This window comes from Phoca vitulina, unplaced genomic scaffold, assembly GCF_004348235.1.
Source record: "Phoca vitulina isolate PV1807 unplaced genomic scaffold, GSC_HSeal_1.0 scaffold27, whole genome shotgun sequence".
In the NCBI taxonomy this organism is placed as follows: Eukaryota; Metazoa; Chordata; class Mammalia; order Carnivora; family Phocidae; genus Phoca; species Phoca vitulina.
Window position 1 is genome coordinate 7,977,483 of NW_022589730.1, and position 14,541 is coordinate 7,992,023.

Here is a 14,541-nt window from a genome sequence, read left to right on the forward strand (position 1 = left end):
ACCAAGAAGACTACACATTTTTTAGTTTACGGATTTGCATACATAGGCTGAAGCTTAAACCGAGTGATCCTTAAGCAAATCTTGTGCATCTTAGGAAATGACCTGGCATAAAGAAGTCCCTATTTAGGTGTGAGGATATTTGGTTTGAATTTTGGCTTTGCCACTTGCCGGCAGTGTGACCTTGGACAAGTTAAATAACTCGCCTATACCATCTTTTCACATCTCTAATATAGGAAAAATAATAGTACTCATCTCATAAGATCCGTATGATAGTTGAAAGACCAAACTAAATATCCACTGTAGAGAAATGAGTGACTTTATTTTAGTATTTTTATCGGATGGACTATTACACAGTGATTACTAGGTCATTTCTGAGAGCATATAATAACATTAAAAGTTCTTATTATGTACATTCAAGAGGAAAAAATCAGAGTAAAAATTCTTTTTTCTATTATTTAATTATAATTACCTTTTTAAAACAACTTTATTGGAATAAAACCACTGACACCTTGTTAAGGCAATAGGATTATAGGTAAATTATATTAACAAAGGCTAATTCCAAGATGAAAAATATTTCTAATTAATACTTTAAGCCAGCCTTTGAAAATAATTGGAGGCCCTCAAAAAGACCCACTCACTATCAATATGATGCTAACATCAGAAAATTTGCATGAGATGTTCATGGGGCCAAACTATGTCTTCCAGCACCAAAAGGATTTCGGATTCTTCTCTGTGACTCTCCAAGGAGTTTTCAGTAGAAAAGAAATGTCTCAAGAGGCTTCAGACATTACAGAGGCTGCGATTGCCATCCCGTAGGGCCCCATAGAGCCAGCACTTAGCTTCTGTGAAAAAGATCTTAATAAAATTCACACAGCGTGAAATGGAAAGTCTGGGGGGGAAATGAAGTGTTTTCACAAAGTGAAACAAATGAGCTTTCTTTGTTGATTCCGAGGAGCAACGAAGTCCAACAGCCAGAGCAGGACAAGGACTGACACGTGGTGAGCCAGCCTGTTCCGACGTGAGTTCCTGTTCATTGTCATCTGAAAAGCACTGCTTATGAGCCCTCGGAAATGAGATAATGAAGACACCGACTGTCATTTCTTACTCAGTCACAGAGAGGCAGAGGGCTAACACTTGCCCACTTCCTGGGACTTAGCTGCCCAGAGAGGATTTGAAAGCTTACAGGAGGTTTCCTCCAGCTTCTGAAACACAGACTCCAGTCAACTCCAGCCTTTGATCAGCAAACAAGGAATTAAAACTCGCTGGCTTTAAAAAGTGAAGCCATTTTCTGTAAAAGGTGGCCTTTCTTCAATGCAGGTACCTGCAGCCAAGCTGCTCACACTTCTTTAGTAAAATTAGTTCGGACTTAATGACTTTTGTCTGCAGTGTTGGAATAAACAACTTAGGTTTCTCTGCTTATTATTTAAAATATGTTCTCTTGGGGCACATAAGAAGCAGATACAGAGATTTACCTCTTCTTATATGTCTGAACAGTTTTCTGGGGACAAGCCGGTACTAGAGAAGATGGGGGAAGAGATGAAGTCATTCCGACTTGCTACTCTATGTGGGGTCCACAGACCAGCGGCACTGGCCTCACTGGGAGCCTGTCCAGTTTACCGGATCGGAACCTGCATTTACTAGATCCCAGGTGACTCCTCTTCACATTATAGTTTGAGAAGCACCAGCCTATAGAACTCTTTCTACACGTCACCATTTTATTAAGGGGAGCCGGAGATGACACTCGGGACCCAAATGAGGACCGATCAGAAGCTGTGTTTGTGCAGCTTCAGATGGTGACATAGGAGACTGAAGGTCAGAAAGGAAACACCATGACAACAAGGACAAAAAACCTAAAGAAATCCTTTCCTTAACTTGGGAAGAGCTGAGACAGAGGTGCAACCTACATTTCAGTATCCTAACCCCCTTGCCACTAATATGCATGTTCCTCAATTGCATTTATTTGGAGAAAAGGTGAAAATGGGGACACTGTACGTTTGTCTTGGTTCACAACTGAATTTGATTGAAATTTATAGACAATTACAACTGTTAGCTCTCTTTCTAATAACTAGGTGTTTTCACAAAATTAATACTTTTTCTTACCAAAAATGGAATGTTAAAGAATATAATCTCTGAGGTCCCTTCAGCTTTAAGGAACAAACTAGAGCCTCAAAAATTCTAAGTAGGACTGACACACTAATTTCCAGGGTGTTTTGTTTGTTTGTTTGTTTGTTTGTTTTTTGCTTTTGACATTGTAACCTAGGGGACATTATAATAGTATAGGATCCAAAAGTCAAAGGGCACAGATTTCAACCATCACATCATGGCTGGCGATGTTCATTTATCCCGTATTTATCAAGTAGGTCCTGTAAGCCAGGCAGTGTCCTGAGCCGGAGGATGAAAAGGACGGAAACGTATACACGACTCATTGCCTCTGAGGCTCTATAAGGAGTGGAGAAGATAAGCACTGTTGTGAGAAGGACACACTTAACTGTAGTAAGTGCTAGCAGGGCGAAGCATGGGGCCAACAACAGGAGGTAATGGGGGACTGACCTGAACACATTATTTTACCAATTCAGTCCCTTATCTATAAAACGGAGGCAACAAGACTTGATCACAAGATTGTTTTCATTTGTCTTTTAAGGAAACCAGGTGACAGTGGTCAGGAAGGGATTAATTCAGCAGGCGTGGCCGCCCAAATCCAGCATGTGTTAGTTTGTCAGTAGGGTTCAATAGAGTAAGAGTCTAAGAAAATCCTAGTATTTTCCCTCAATGGCTTGTTTCCTTTTCTTTTCTTTTCTTTCCTTTCTATCTCTCTCTTTCTTTCTTTCATTCAGATTTTATTTATTTGAGAAAGAGAGAGAGAGCATGAGCTGGGGGAGAGGCAGACTCCCCACTGAGCAAGGAGGCCGATGTGGGGCTGGATCCCAGGACCCTGAGATCATGATCTGGGCCGAAGGCAGACCCTTCACCGACTGAGCCCCCCGGGGGGCCCCTCAATGGCTCTTTTTCAAATTCCATTTACCCTCTCCTTCTCTATTCCATCTCCCCACTCCCATAGTCATTCAAAATAACAGTACTCCCAGTCTAGTCTCTGCTGTGTTCTAATAAGGACTAACCAGAGTTCACATGAATGAATGGCTGTGTTCACAGGAAACAGAACTCCAAATGAGGTGCTCCACTATGCAGGGTTCTCCCAGTTCCCCTCAAAGGGGAGAAACAGCTCTAAAAGAGGGTCCCCTGGAGGTAACTTCACTTGAGAACATGCCCTAGGTACTGTGTAAGCTATTAATGACTGCCCTCCTTTTCCTGCTTTTAAAGTCTCAAACTTAAGCCTGTATGAAGGGGTGGCTTCAAAATTCCAGTGTTTTTCCAAATGACAAACAAAAGAAATTCACCAAATCAAAAGTTATGGAAACACTTTACTTTTAAAAAGTGAACACAGATACTTTAAAATATGTATCTGTGGGTCTTTAGATATAATTTTACTACAGATGGGTCTGTCCACCTCTCGCAATATTGTTGTTGTTCACGGCTGTAGGACTTCATTCTCAGGGTAAGTTTTGCAGTATTGTTGATATATTTCACGACCAAATATTTACCCTCCGTGCACACAAAAATTTTAAACTCTCAGCAATGGAGAAGGGCAGAACTGTCCTGAAAACCCCGTGGTGTATCTATTCAGTATTTAAAATTTAATGTTTAATTATAGAAAGTAATGAAATTCTTCAAAGCACAGCCTTTCTGCAGAGCGGTTAAAACCAATTAACACTTTTATCCCATTAACAGTTTAATCTTTATTGTCATTTAACAATGCAGGCATTCTACTTTTGTTTTAGCAGCTACGAAAAGGCTGAGGTTTCTCTCTATGAGCTCTGGTGAGTCAGACTTGGATCTGGTGTAAGAAAGTGAAAGCAAAATGGACAGACAAAAGCAATCAGATAGCAAGTCCAGAAATAGACCCAATTCATATGAGAGGTAAATATGGGATGAAAGCGTCATCTCTAGTCTGTGAGGGAAGCTGACTTTCCAATAAACTGTGTTGGACACTGGTCATTAGAAAAAAATACTGGATCCACGTCTCTACCTCCAGTGATACAAACTGCAGAGAAAGCAAGTGAAAAAAAGTAGTAGAAGAAAACAGGGAAGAATTCCTATATGAACTCAGAAGGAGGAAGGAGTTTCAAGCTATGATCCAAGCCAAAAGGTGACAAAAGAAAAAATGAATGAATCTCCTGAAAAAGATTTTTTTAAAAACAAAAAAGATACCATAACATATTAGCAGGCAAATAAAAACTAGAAAAAATATTTGGAATTCACAACACCTGATGACTTCTCATCTATAAAGTAGGTATATTATATCAGTCCTTTTTTGAGAGGGTTGTTTGAACATTAAATGAATAATATATGTAATCTTAAAACAGTGTGTATTATTATTAATCATTAAATAGTAGTACTATTATCACTACTACTGTCAAAATAGATACCTAAAGCACAGTGCTAAATGAAAAAAAAAAAATAAATGAAAAAAGGGTGACAGTAATATGTATAGTGTACTAACACTTTTGTGAAAAAAGTATGTCTTTGCTTGCTTCTACATGAAACTCTGGACGAATGCACAAGAAAGTAACTTTTTTTTTTTTTTTAAGATTTATTTATTTATTATTGAGTGAGAGAGAGAGGAGAGAGAGAGAAAGCACGCTGGGGGAAGGGGCACAGAGCGAGACTGAATCAAGAACACTCCACGCTGAGCAGGGCATTCCCAGGACCCTGAGATCGTGACCTGAGCCGAAACCGAGTGGGATGCTTAACAGACTGAGCCACCTAGGCGCCCCTTTCTTTATGTAAATGGTCAAATTAAAAAAAGAAGTGCTATTAATTTATTAATTGGATTTAATTAATTCAAATTAAATTAATGTTAAATTTTAAAGCAAGGGTCAGACTACTCTCACAGGGCTTTTGTGAAGATGTGCCTAGCTCAGTCTCTGTCACTTAGCAAATACACTTTTACTGTCAAACTTATAAAATACTGTACTCATCATTTGGGGCCTTCCTTCCAATTGAAACACACACACACACGCATACACACACAGTCTCTTTCCAGTTTAGCAGACATCTGATCTGATTTTCAAGACAACCAGGTTTGCAGAGTCTGGTATGTAATGAATTGAAATAACAGCAACAATTGTAGCAATGGTGAGAATAATAGCTAGCACTCAGGGGGCAAGGATTTAGGCCAGGCTTGGTGTTGAACACAGCATGTGCATTACCTCACCGAGCCTCAAACACCTGCAGGGCCCTCACTGCTTCCTCTTACAGAAAACACCTTCCTAAGGAGGTGAAGGAATCTGCCCAAGGTCATTGAAATTTAAGTGGCTGAGCTGCAGTCTGAACCCAGACCTGTGATTCTAGAGGGAAGCTCATTATCACTAAGCTCAATTTTGTTCATTCAAGATGAGAAGCAGAAATGCATGCATAATTCTTTAATGATGAACATTTCTGTAGTGGAGAGAAAGAGAGAGCTCAGCACAGGGCTTGGGATAAAACATTTTGAAGGTGCTCTCTCCCTCTCTGCTGCTGTTCCTCTTCTGTCCAATCAAGTTCCCAAGAATATTTCTCAACGATGCGCCCATAAAATGCATGTTAAGGTAAATCAGTCAATTAGTCAATAACACAGGTGAATTGCAATCAAATCCTCTCTGCACTCCCAAATTCATGTCAAGTCCTTTGTAAGGAGGAAGGTATAGTAGAACATTTGCTGTCCTCTGCCCCTTGACTGCATTATTGTATGGCGCCAAACATTTAATGCATATGGTGACTGCTAGTTGATTTCACTGATGGGACCTTAGGCGATACAATGCTTTCCCTCAAACAAGTTGAGAAACCTGATCCTGCAAGGAGATCTTGATTTTAGTCCAGGATTTGCTGAAAATTAGCTTTGTGAAATACCTTTTTGATCCTTTATAAAACTAAGGCTTTTTTAAATGAAAGAGTTGATCTAAATGATCTCGAGTGTACAAATCTGTTTGAAGATTCTCTAAGTCTTCCACTTGTGGTGGCCAAATCATAATCACATTAATTAAAACATCTCCATCTTTTTGAATATTTTCAAAGTTTTAATTTTATTCTATTTTATTTACTTTTTCTTACTTTTGAATTTTCTCCTTTGGTTTTTCAACTCAATGTAAAAATCAATCAAGTGTCCCCAAAATTTTGGCTTTAGTAAATTCTTAAAGAGAGATATCTATAAGATGCTCTTCTACTTACCTTCTTTTCTGCCTCAAAAGTTTAGAACAGAAAAATCCACCAGGTGAAGGTGTAAAGTGAGTCATAACACTTCAGCTGCTACTTAATGACCTCAACACACAATCACAAATTCCTACCATTATCATTATTATATTGCTACATTAGATGTTTATGAGGGTTTAGGGCAAAAAAACTTTTTTAAAGGCTTACAGCTAATTTTCTATTCATCCTGTACATATATCTCCAGGTGGCTTTATCTGAAAAATACTGGATACTCTTTGAGGATTAGGAGTTTAACATCCTTAACCCCCAGAGCAATCACAAAAAACACCTCATGTACTCCATATGCCTGTGGACTGAAATGACTTGAAAATTATATGATGGCGACCTGACAAGTATTGATTTGTAGTCCCTGAGAGTGAAAAATAAAGCAAAATAAAATATAAAAGAGAGAATTTTTTTTTTTTTTTAAAGAACAATCCCCCGGCGTTAGTGTATTCTTCTGAATGGAATAGACCAAACCACCACAAAGAGAACAGAGAACTGATCCATCTTATGTTTCTGGCTGACGTACTTGTTCTATTTTAAAACTCCTTGGGGGAGGCTGGGTGTATATCATATGAAAGAGCTACGGACATAGACTCAAGCTGATTTGTCTGGGAGAGAGCTAATAACAAAAGCAAGTCAAGCGAAAACTTAAATTCTGTCATTTAGAAATTATATTTCCCTTTTAAAGTGAATTTGACTGCCAGGATATGGTTGGGAAATTTTTACAGTTTAACATGCAAGTTACTAATATTTACTCACTGAATTAGAAGAATTATGCTTCTCTTCACCATTTTGAGGGGAACCTAAAAATGAGATCATTATATTCCCTCAGAGCAAAAAAGCCTGTAATCAGGGTTTACAAATTATGTCTTTATTCTCTTTTTGTGCCAAACATAATGAAAGCAATTTTTAAATTAAAGATAATTTCCGTGTCTCATGTGACTAGAGAGGAAAGTGTTTCAACTATAGCCAAAATAGAAAAGAAATGCAAGACTATACTTGATTTTACATTGATTTACTTTTTTGCATTACAATCTTGCCTTTTCTTTTTAGGTTATTTTTATGCATTCATTGGCATTTTTTTGGACATCAACCAATCACATGTCAAGCACTGTATTAGCCTCTGGAAAATATTTTTAAAAATCATATTAAAAAAGAAATAAGTAGGGGCTCCTGGGTGGCTCAGATGGGTAAGCTTCTGCCTTCAGCTCAGGTCATGATCCCAGGTCCTGGGGTCAGGCTCCCAACACAGCAGGGAGTCTGCGTCTCTCTCTCCCTCTGCCTTTCCCCCTGCTGTGTTCTCTGTCTCTCAAATGAATAAATAAAATCTTAAAAAAAAAAAGAAATAAGTAAATAATAAACATTAACTCCTGAGTTGTATTTACTCTCATACATATTTACCTTTTCATTTAAAAATTGAGCAAATGAGTAGGTGATTATATGAAATACATAATATAATAACACATTTTAGAGATTAAAAGCTAGTGAATTGGTTATATTGTGTTAAAATTTTCTCTACAGGTTTTTAGTTGACAGATCACTGATAGAGTATAACTTTTAGTCTTTTATTGCCATTATCAAAACAAGCCACCTAGTAAAATCACACAATCATTCCTATATATTGAGGGCAAATACTGATGGGTAATATAAAAGATGTGAACATATGTTTAAGTAAGAGCTTTTTCATCTGTTTTGAAAAAGAAATGAAAATTTAGTGCCATTTACTTAAATTTTAAAAATTAAAGAATTTCAAATGCAACTACCTAGATTAAAAAAAAAAAATAATGTCAAATGTCATCATTCCAGGTTAACAGATTTTAAACCTTAATTTTTAAACTCCATTTAAACTTTAAACTGAATTCCTTTAAAAACCTGAATTGGGAATATAGCCAATGCTATTGTGATGGTGTTATGGTCGCAGAGGGGCTTCACTTGTGGTGAGCATAGCATAATGTATAGAGATGTTGAATCACGAAGTTGTACACCTGAAACTAATGTGACCTTGTGTGTCAACTAGACTCAAATAAAAAAATAAACAAAAATCAGAACTGAAAATATGAACAGATCATTTGAATCACCTTTAATGTAGAAGCTAAGAAATGGAACCAATATTTCCCCATCATAAATAAAAGTGTCAGCCCTTTTATGTTATCCCTTGGTATCTTTGACCTTCTTAAGTGTAAGAATCTGGTGCTCACCAAGGTTCATACTGATGTATCCTAGTTCAGGGCTGACCAACCATCTCGGTGTTTCCCTTGATGAATCAGGTATAAATCTGTATTATGGCACTTTTAACATCCCAGCATTTTTAATTTTACATGCTTTCTTCCCAACTAGATTTTTCATATAAGACATGAAAGGAAGGAAAATCACAGTGCCTCGAAAATCTTAAAAATCTAGAGACAAAGCAGAAACGATTCAGGATTTCTTAGGGGAGGTGACTTCTGAGAATATAATTCCTTTTACTGTTTGAGCAGGTTTTCCATCCCTATCCACCCCCCACCGATCTACCTTCACTTTCAATCTACCTCAAATAGTTTCTAGATTCCTACATACATCAAGTCATGGAACAAAGCAAATGACAGAAGAGATACTGATATTGAACGTTCCAAAAAAGATGTAAAGAAATGTTAGTTGCATACATGAACAAAATATTACTTATCCTATTCTGACCCAATTTTGGTTTTCAGTATTGCTGTTTTTAAAATTAGAAGGTTTGACTACGTGATTAATAAACTCTTTTTTCAAATATAGAAGTTCCTAGCTAAGCTGTGACTTAGTTCCATTTGAGGGGTAGTTTACTTTAAACTCCATTTAGTAATCGCTGTGTTTCAAGAGGTGGTTAATACCATTAAAACATGATTTACTATGTTGTGTTTCTTCAGTCTGAACTTGGGTAATTCTACTTTTCCTTAGTAACTTCCACGCAAGGGTTAAGAGAGGGTAGGTTCATGGAGTCATCCTGCTACTGCCCAGGTGTTCATGGAAGAAAGGGCATGGCCTCCAGCAGGAACCTGCAGGTCATATCAAGGTTCATTTATGTCCATCTCAGATCAGGGCAATTTATCATTTATTGAGCTTCAATAGTCCCATGGCTGCTATTGGAAATTCTCACTCAACCTGTCTGCCTCACATCCTGAAATCACCTTTATAGAGCCAAGAGCCACTCTTCACGGCAGGTGTGTTGGATCATTTTATGTGCCAACTTGACTAGGCCGCAGGGTGCCTGGACATTGAGTTAAACAAAGTTCTGGGAGTGTGTGTGTGTGTGTGTGTGTGTGTGTGTGTGTGTGGCGGGGGGGCGGTTTATAGATGAGATTAACATTTGGATCTGTAAACTAAGTGAAGCAGATTGTCCTCCCCACTGTGGGTGGGCCTCCTCCAATCCATGGGAAGCCTGGACAGAAGAAAAGGTGGTAAGAGAGAATTCAGTCTTTCTGCCTATTTTTGAGCTGGGACATTAGTCTTCTCCTGCACTTGGACTTGAATTTACACCCCCAGCTCTCCTGGGGCTCTAGCTTGCTCACTGCAGATGGCGAGACTTCCCCACTTGACTAATTCAGCTGGCACATCTCTGTCTTCGAACTCTGCCAGGCTCCCCTGTGCCAGTGGAAATCCCACATTCCAGCTCTGGGCGCTTGCGAGTGGTGAGTGGGATCCATGTCTCTGACGTGACAAAAATTATGTGGGTGGTGGGGAGAGCAAAGAATGGAGAACACTAGACTTTACAAGAGGGGTGTATTTCTGTTTTCATTTTTTCTTCACTAAGGACGGAGCTCTTCCAGTTCTTCCTGCTGAGATCTACACAGACTCTTGCTTTCTGAGTCAGGGCGTGGTGAAAAGAGAAGAAAACTACTGCCCACCACACCCAAGAGGTGCCACTTTCTATTCCCCAAACACAGGCCTAGACTCAGTAAGACTTGTCATTCAAGGGCACCTTATTACTCAAGGGCACTTTCTCCCTAATCTGCCAAGGGTTTTTATTTGGTTTGAGTACTTTTATTCCAGCAAAAGAAACATGAAGTCAGTATTCTGCTTCTGAAATTTAGAGTAAGATTCGAGTCTTCCTAGCAGGTTTTTATAAGTTTTCAAAAGTCATATCTAAATGACTAAGTCTGAGTTTTCTTATATATCCTGGCTAGAGAGAAACTGAGACATGACTTAAGAGAGGACTCTGTTCCTTCCAGACCTGGGTGATGGTGGGAAAGAGAAAACAGAAAGAGAAAGCCCTGGGTGAGGCTTACATACCCTGATATCTCTTATCTGAGTGGATATTCTGAAGAAGACAGGAATTAATAAGTTGGTATCTAGATTGAACCAATGGCCCTACACTTGTGACTCCACGTAGGCCTCAGTTCAGAGGCAGAGCATCTAGAAAGTTCTGTGTAGAGGACTGGGGTTGAAGAAGAGGATATGAATATTCTAAGACTAAGGAAACTGCTTTGATCAGTGGATCCAGTGAAAAGTGCCAGTATATGCCCCCAAAAGGCCAAATGGATAGATTCAGCAGCAGGCAATATGGGGAAGACCAGACCAGCTGGTGCTTGATCTGAGGCTCCTTAACTACCTAAGGCCATGTACGTCGGCTATCTGTTCAAAGAGCATACTACATAAAACAGAAGAAGGGGGGGAGGTAAACCAGTATATTACCAAGGTGACACACCCCAAAATGACAATTTAAAGTGGCTTCTCATTGGGAGGGAGCTTATGAAAAATATTAGATAGAAAATAATCTCCACTGTCTTTGCTCAACTGAGTTGCATTAAAATTCTAGAGCCAGCCATAGTTGGGAAATAGTTGCAATTTCAAATAGCAACATCCTCACTCCCTTGCCTGTGAAATTAATTGGCAAAGGTTTCCATTTCCTGTGATCTCACATTATCTAGTCCTCCGGTCTGCTCTACAGGCTTTCCATACATTTGTGGGGAAAAATCTTTCCAAGTTTCTGCCCACACTCTTTCCAGTTCCTCAACCATATCGTTCCTAGCTTTCAACAATCATTTGAGGGTATGGAGTAAAATGAATGCATTTTATTTTGATTGGTGTTATTACTGAAGAGGCTCTTGCCATTGACAGAAACCCAGAGAAAGAGCCAAAACCAAAAAAACGTATTCTTAGATGTTGAGCATAGAGGATGATTTGTGCCGGAACAGCCAAATTCACCCGTTCAGTGACTTAAGCTAGGAGGAGACTGCTGGCCCCTGAGACTGTGCCTCAGGGTTAGAGGCTCAGCGGTGGAGACTCAGGAGAAGGTGAGGAGGGTCTTGGCGAGGGTCTGCAGCCTCTTCCTGAATTTTCAGACCTCTGTTCCATTTTGTCTAATGTGAGGTAGAATTTACTGCATGTGATGGATTCCATAAGGCTTCAGACAATGGGGACTGATTCTGTATTTTTTATTTAATTTAATTTATTTATTTGACAGAGAGACACAGCAAGAGAGAGGGAACACAAGCAGGTGGAGGGGGAGAGGGAGAAGCAGGCTTCCCGCTGAGCAGGGAGCCTGATGCGGGGCTCCATCCCAGGACCCTGGGATCATGACCTGAGCCGAAGGCAGACGCTTAACGACTGAGCCACCCAGGCGCCCCTGATTCTGTATTTTAAATAAACACTTTAGGTTGTGACTTCTGCACACCTAAGATTGAGATTAGTGCTTTCAGAGCAAGCCCGGGACAGTTTCCTGCTCCATCCAGTGTAGGTGAGAACCAGAACCATGCAGACCCCTCTCATGGGATCAAATCCTCATTATCTTGTTCACTCCTTCCACATTTATCTATCTATCGTTCACAGTGTGCAAGCACTTGGCCCGGTGTAGGACAGGCTGCGCGGTGACAGGTGGTGATTTGGAAAAGCTACACAAGTGAGATTCTGGCTCTCCTTGCACGGAGTTCCTACTCTCTCCACCACCTCCGGTTCACCACATCTCCATGCCTGGGCCCCTATCCATTCCTTTCCTAGTTCCAGAAATATCTCCAATCGTTAATGAAGCACTTTCAAGAGAGTTGAGGCAGGCTGGTGGTCGGAATGAAATTAATGACTTATGTAACTGACAGGTATTTCCAGAAACAGAATTTTGATTTTCTAGAGGGGGCGATTTCAAGTCTGTGGGAGTGAGAGCCATGACCATGGTGATGTCAGAGGGCTGTGTGGAGATACTAGTTTCCTGGTGTGTCAGGAGGAAGAAAGGAGATAAGAAAATCCTGCCTTACAGACATGCCCCCTTAACATTCCTTACAACTGTGGCAAGAGCTGGTCAAGGCACCTGCTGCAGCTCATTTAAGAACCGGCCCCCCTGGGGGCTCCCCAGCTTCTCTGCATGAGTGGCCAGGCAGAGAGAGAGAGAAGACAGATGATCTGGCCGCTCAGCATCCTCTCTGGCCGCCTGCTCAGCTCAGGATGACAAACTGTGGAAGCCCCAAGGAGCTGGGGCTTTCTGGGAATCTTTTCTACCAGTCTCAGCCCGGCACCAACTGTTGTAAAGAATGGAATAAAAATGCCATAGGAAAGTAGTTGAGAGAAATTTACTCTTTTACCCTTGAGACCTAATGGGGATTCAAGCAGTATGCATTTTATTTTATTTTTCTTAATGGTCAAAGCCCTTAGCTGCATACTGTAAATACCTATCATGGATCAAAGCAATCTTAGTGAAAAATATTCCTTTCAGCTTTGCTAGTTGTTAAAGCTCCATGAAGTGCTCATTTGAAATGCTATCTTCTCTATGAACAAAAAGATCATTTGTTGCTAAGTTGTATTTGCATGATTTCATTTTTTTCTTATTGCATATAAGGATGTTTATAGAATCTCAATTATATAACGTTTTGTATTGCTCTGTTATCTACAATTCTAAATGCTGGAGCTACAAAGATATCTTATGTTTCTATAATTCATACTGTTTTTTTCCCACCTAGGGATTAATTACTCATTTCAGTTTCCAACAGTTATTTCTCTTGCTACTTTAATTAGGTTTTCCTACAAATTGAAGGGGAGAAGGAATAAGCAAGGTAGAAAACAAGAGAATTGAAAAGCAAGTCTACTGTTTCTTTCCAATTTACGTCAAAGGGAGTGGTAAAGGTTTTAAGACCAGGGTGAAGAGCCTGAGTGGCACTGGGGGACCCCTAACAGAGGGAAGGAGAATGTGCAAGGCTAAGACGATGTGTTGGGAGGCAGGTGCCACCCTGGGAAACACATGGATGAGGAGCCCAAGGGCTTGGGCTCAGCTCCAATGCTTTGGAAAAGTCACCTGACCCCCGAGTCTCAGCTGCTCAGCTATAAAACTATTTGCCTTATGCACTTTATAGGATTGCTAGGAGGATCAAAATGTGAAAGCATTTTGGAAACTGTCAAGCACTTTGAAATGAAAGATATTATTAGTGTGATTATGAGAGATGGTTTGACAAAAGCATATAGTATCTGGAGACTAACACTAAAACATCCTCCTTAGCAAATGTCCTCTTGCTGTTCTTCGGAGTATCCTCAGCCTCTGCTCTATCCCGGATGATGCTGCATCTTTGCATCATCCGTGTTTGGAGATGGTGTTTCCTGGTCTCAAACTGTGACCCACAAGGCCCCTGACAGGCCAATTGCACCCTAGTGTGTGCTCTGTCAAACCAGCAATGGTCCCCGTAAGAGAATTTGCCTGTGAAAAACTGCTTCCCCCCTGGGTAAAGCAGAAACTTTCCGCGGAGGGAGATCTGCCCTCTGCTTCCAGCAACACAGACCGTGTTTGAGAAGGGGACGAGAACCACTTTGCTATTTCACCAGCTCATGGAAAGGTCATTTTTCACCCTGTTTCTCCTGCAGTGGAAGGTTTTGATTGCATAGCTCTGGTAATGTTGCCTTTTTTGAAATTCATTTTTGTTCTCAGGGGCTGTGCTATCTTCCCCCATACGAGTTTCATTATATTTAGTGCAGCAGAGCATGGATATGATGTAGTTAGAAGGGCAGGCAAAATAGCCCGTTACTATACCTATTGTCAGCTTGCTGCATGTTCAGTAGAAAACACAAAAAAAATTACTTATAGTTGATCAGGATTGGAATAAATAACAGTCTTAGTTTCTGATTTTTGGTTTGGGTGACTTTATGTATTTTTCTCTGGGGTTCTATTTAAAACATGGCAATTTACGTTGGTGCCAAGAGTAAGAAAACTTTTTTTTTTTTTTTTTTTTTTTAGTGGGAATTTCTTATTTCTTTAGAGTTTCTATGTTATTGCAGGGTTCACTTGAACCCATTTTACTAGTAAATAGAACAATGATA

General features: G+C 39.9%; 1 protein-coding gene across 1 annotated transcript in view; it reads right to left on the bottom strand.

The window, feature by feature from the left end:
• Positions 1-14,541, bottom strand: part of DOK6 (docking protein 6) — a 373,232-nt gene that overhangs the window by 90,519 nt on the left and 268,172 nt on the right. The window lies entirely within an intron of this gene.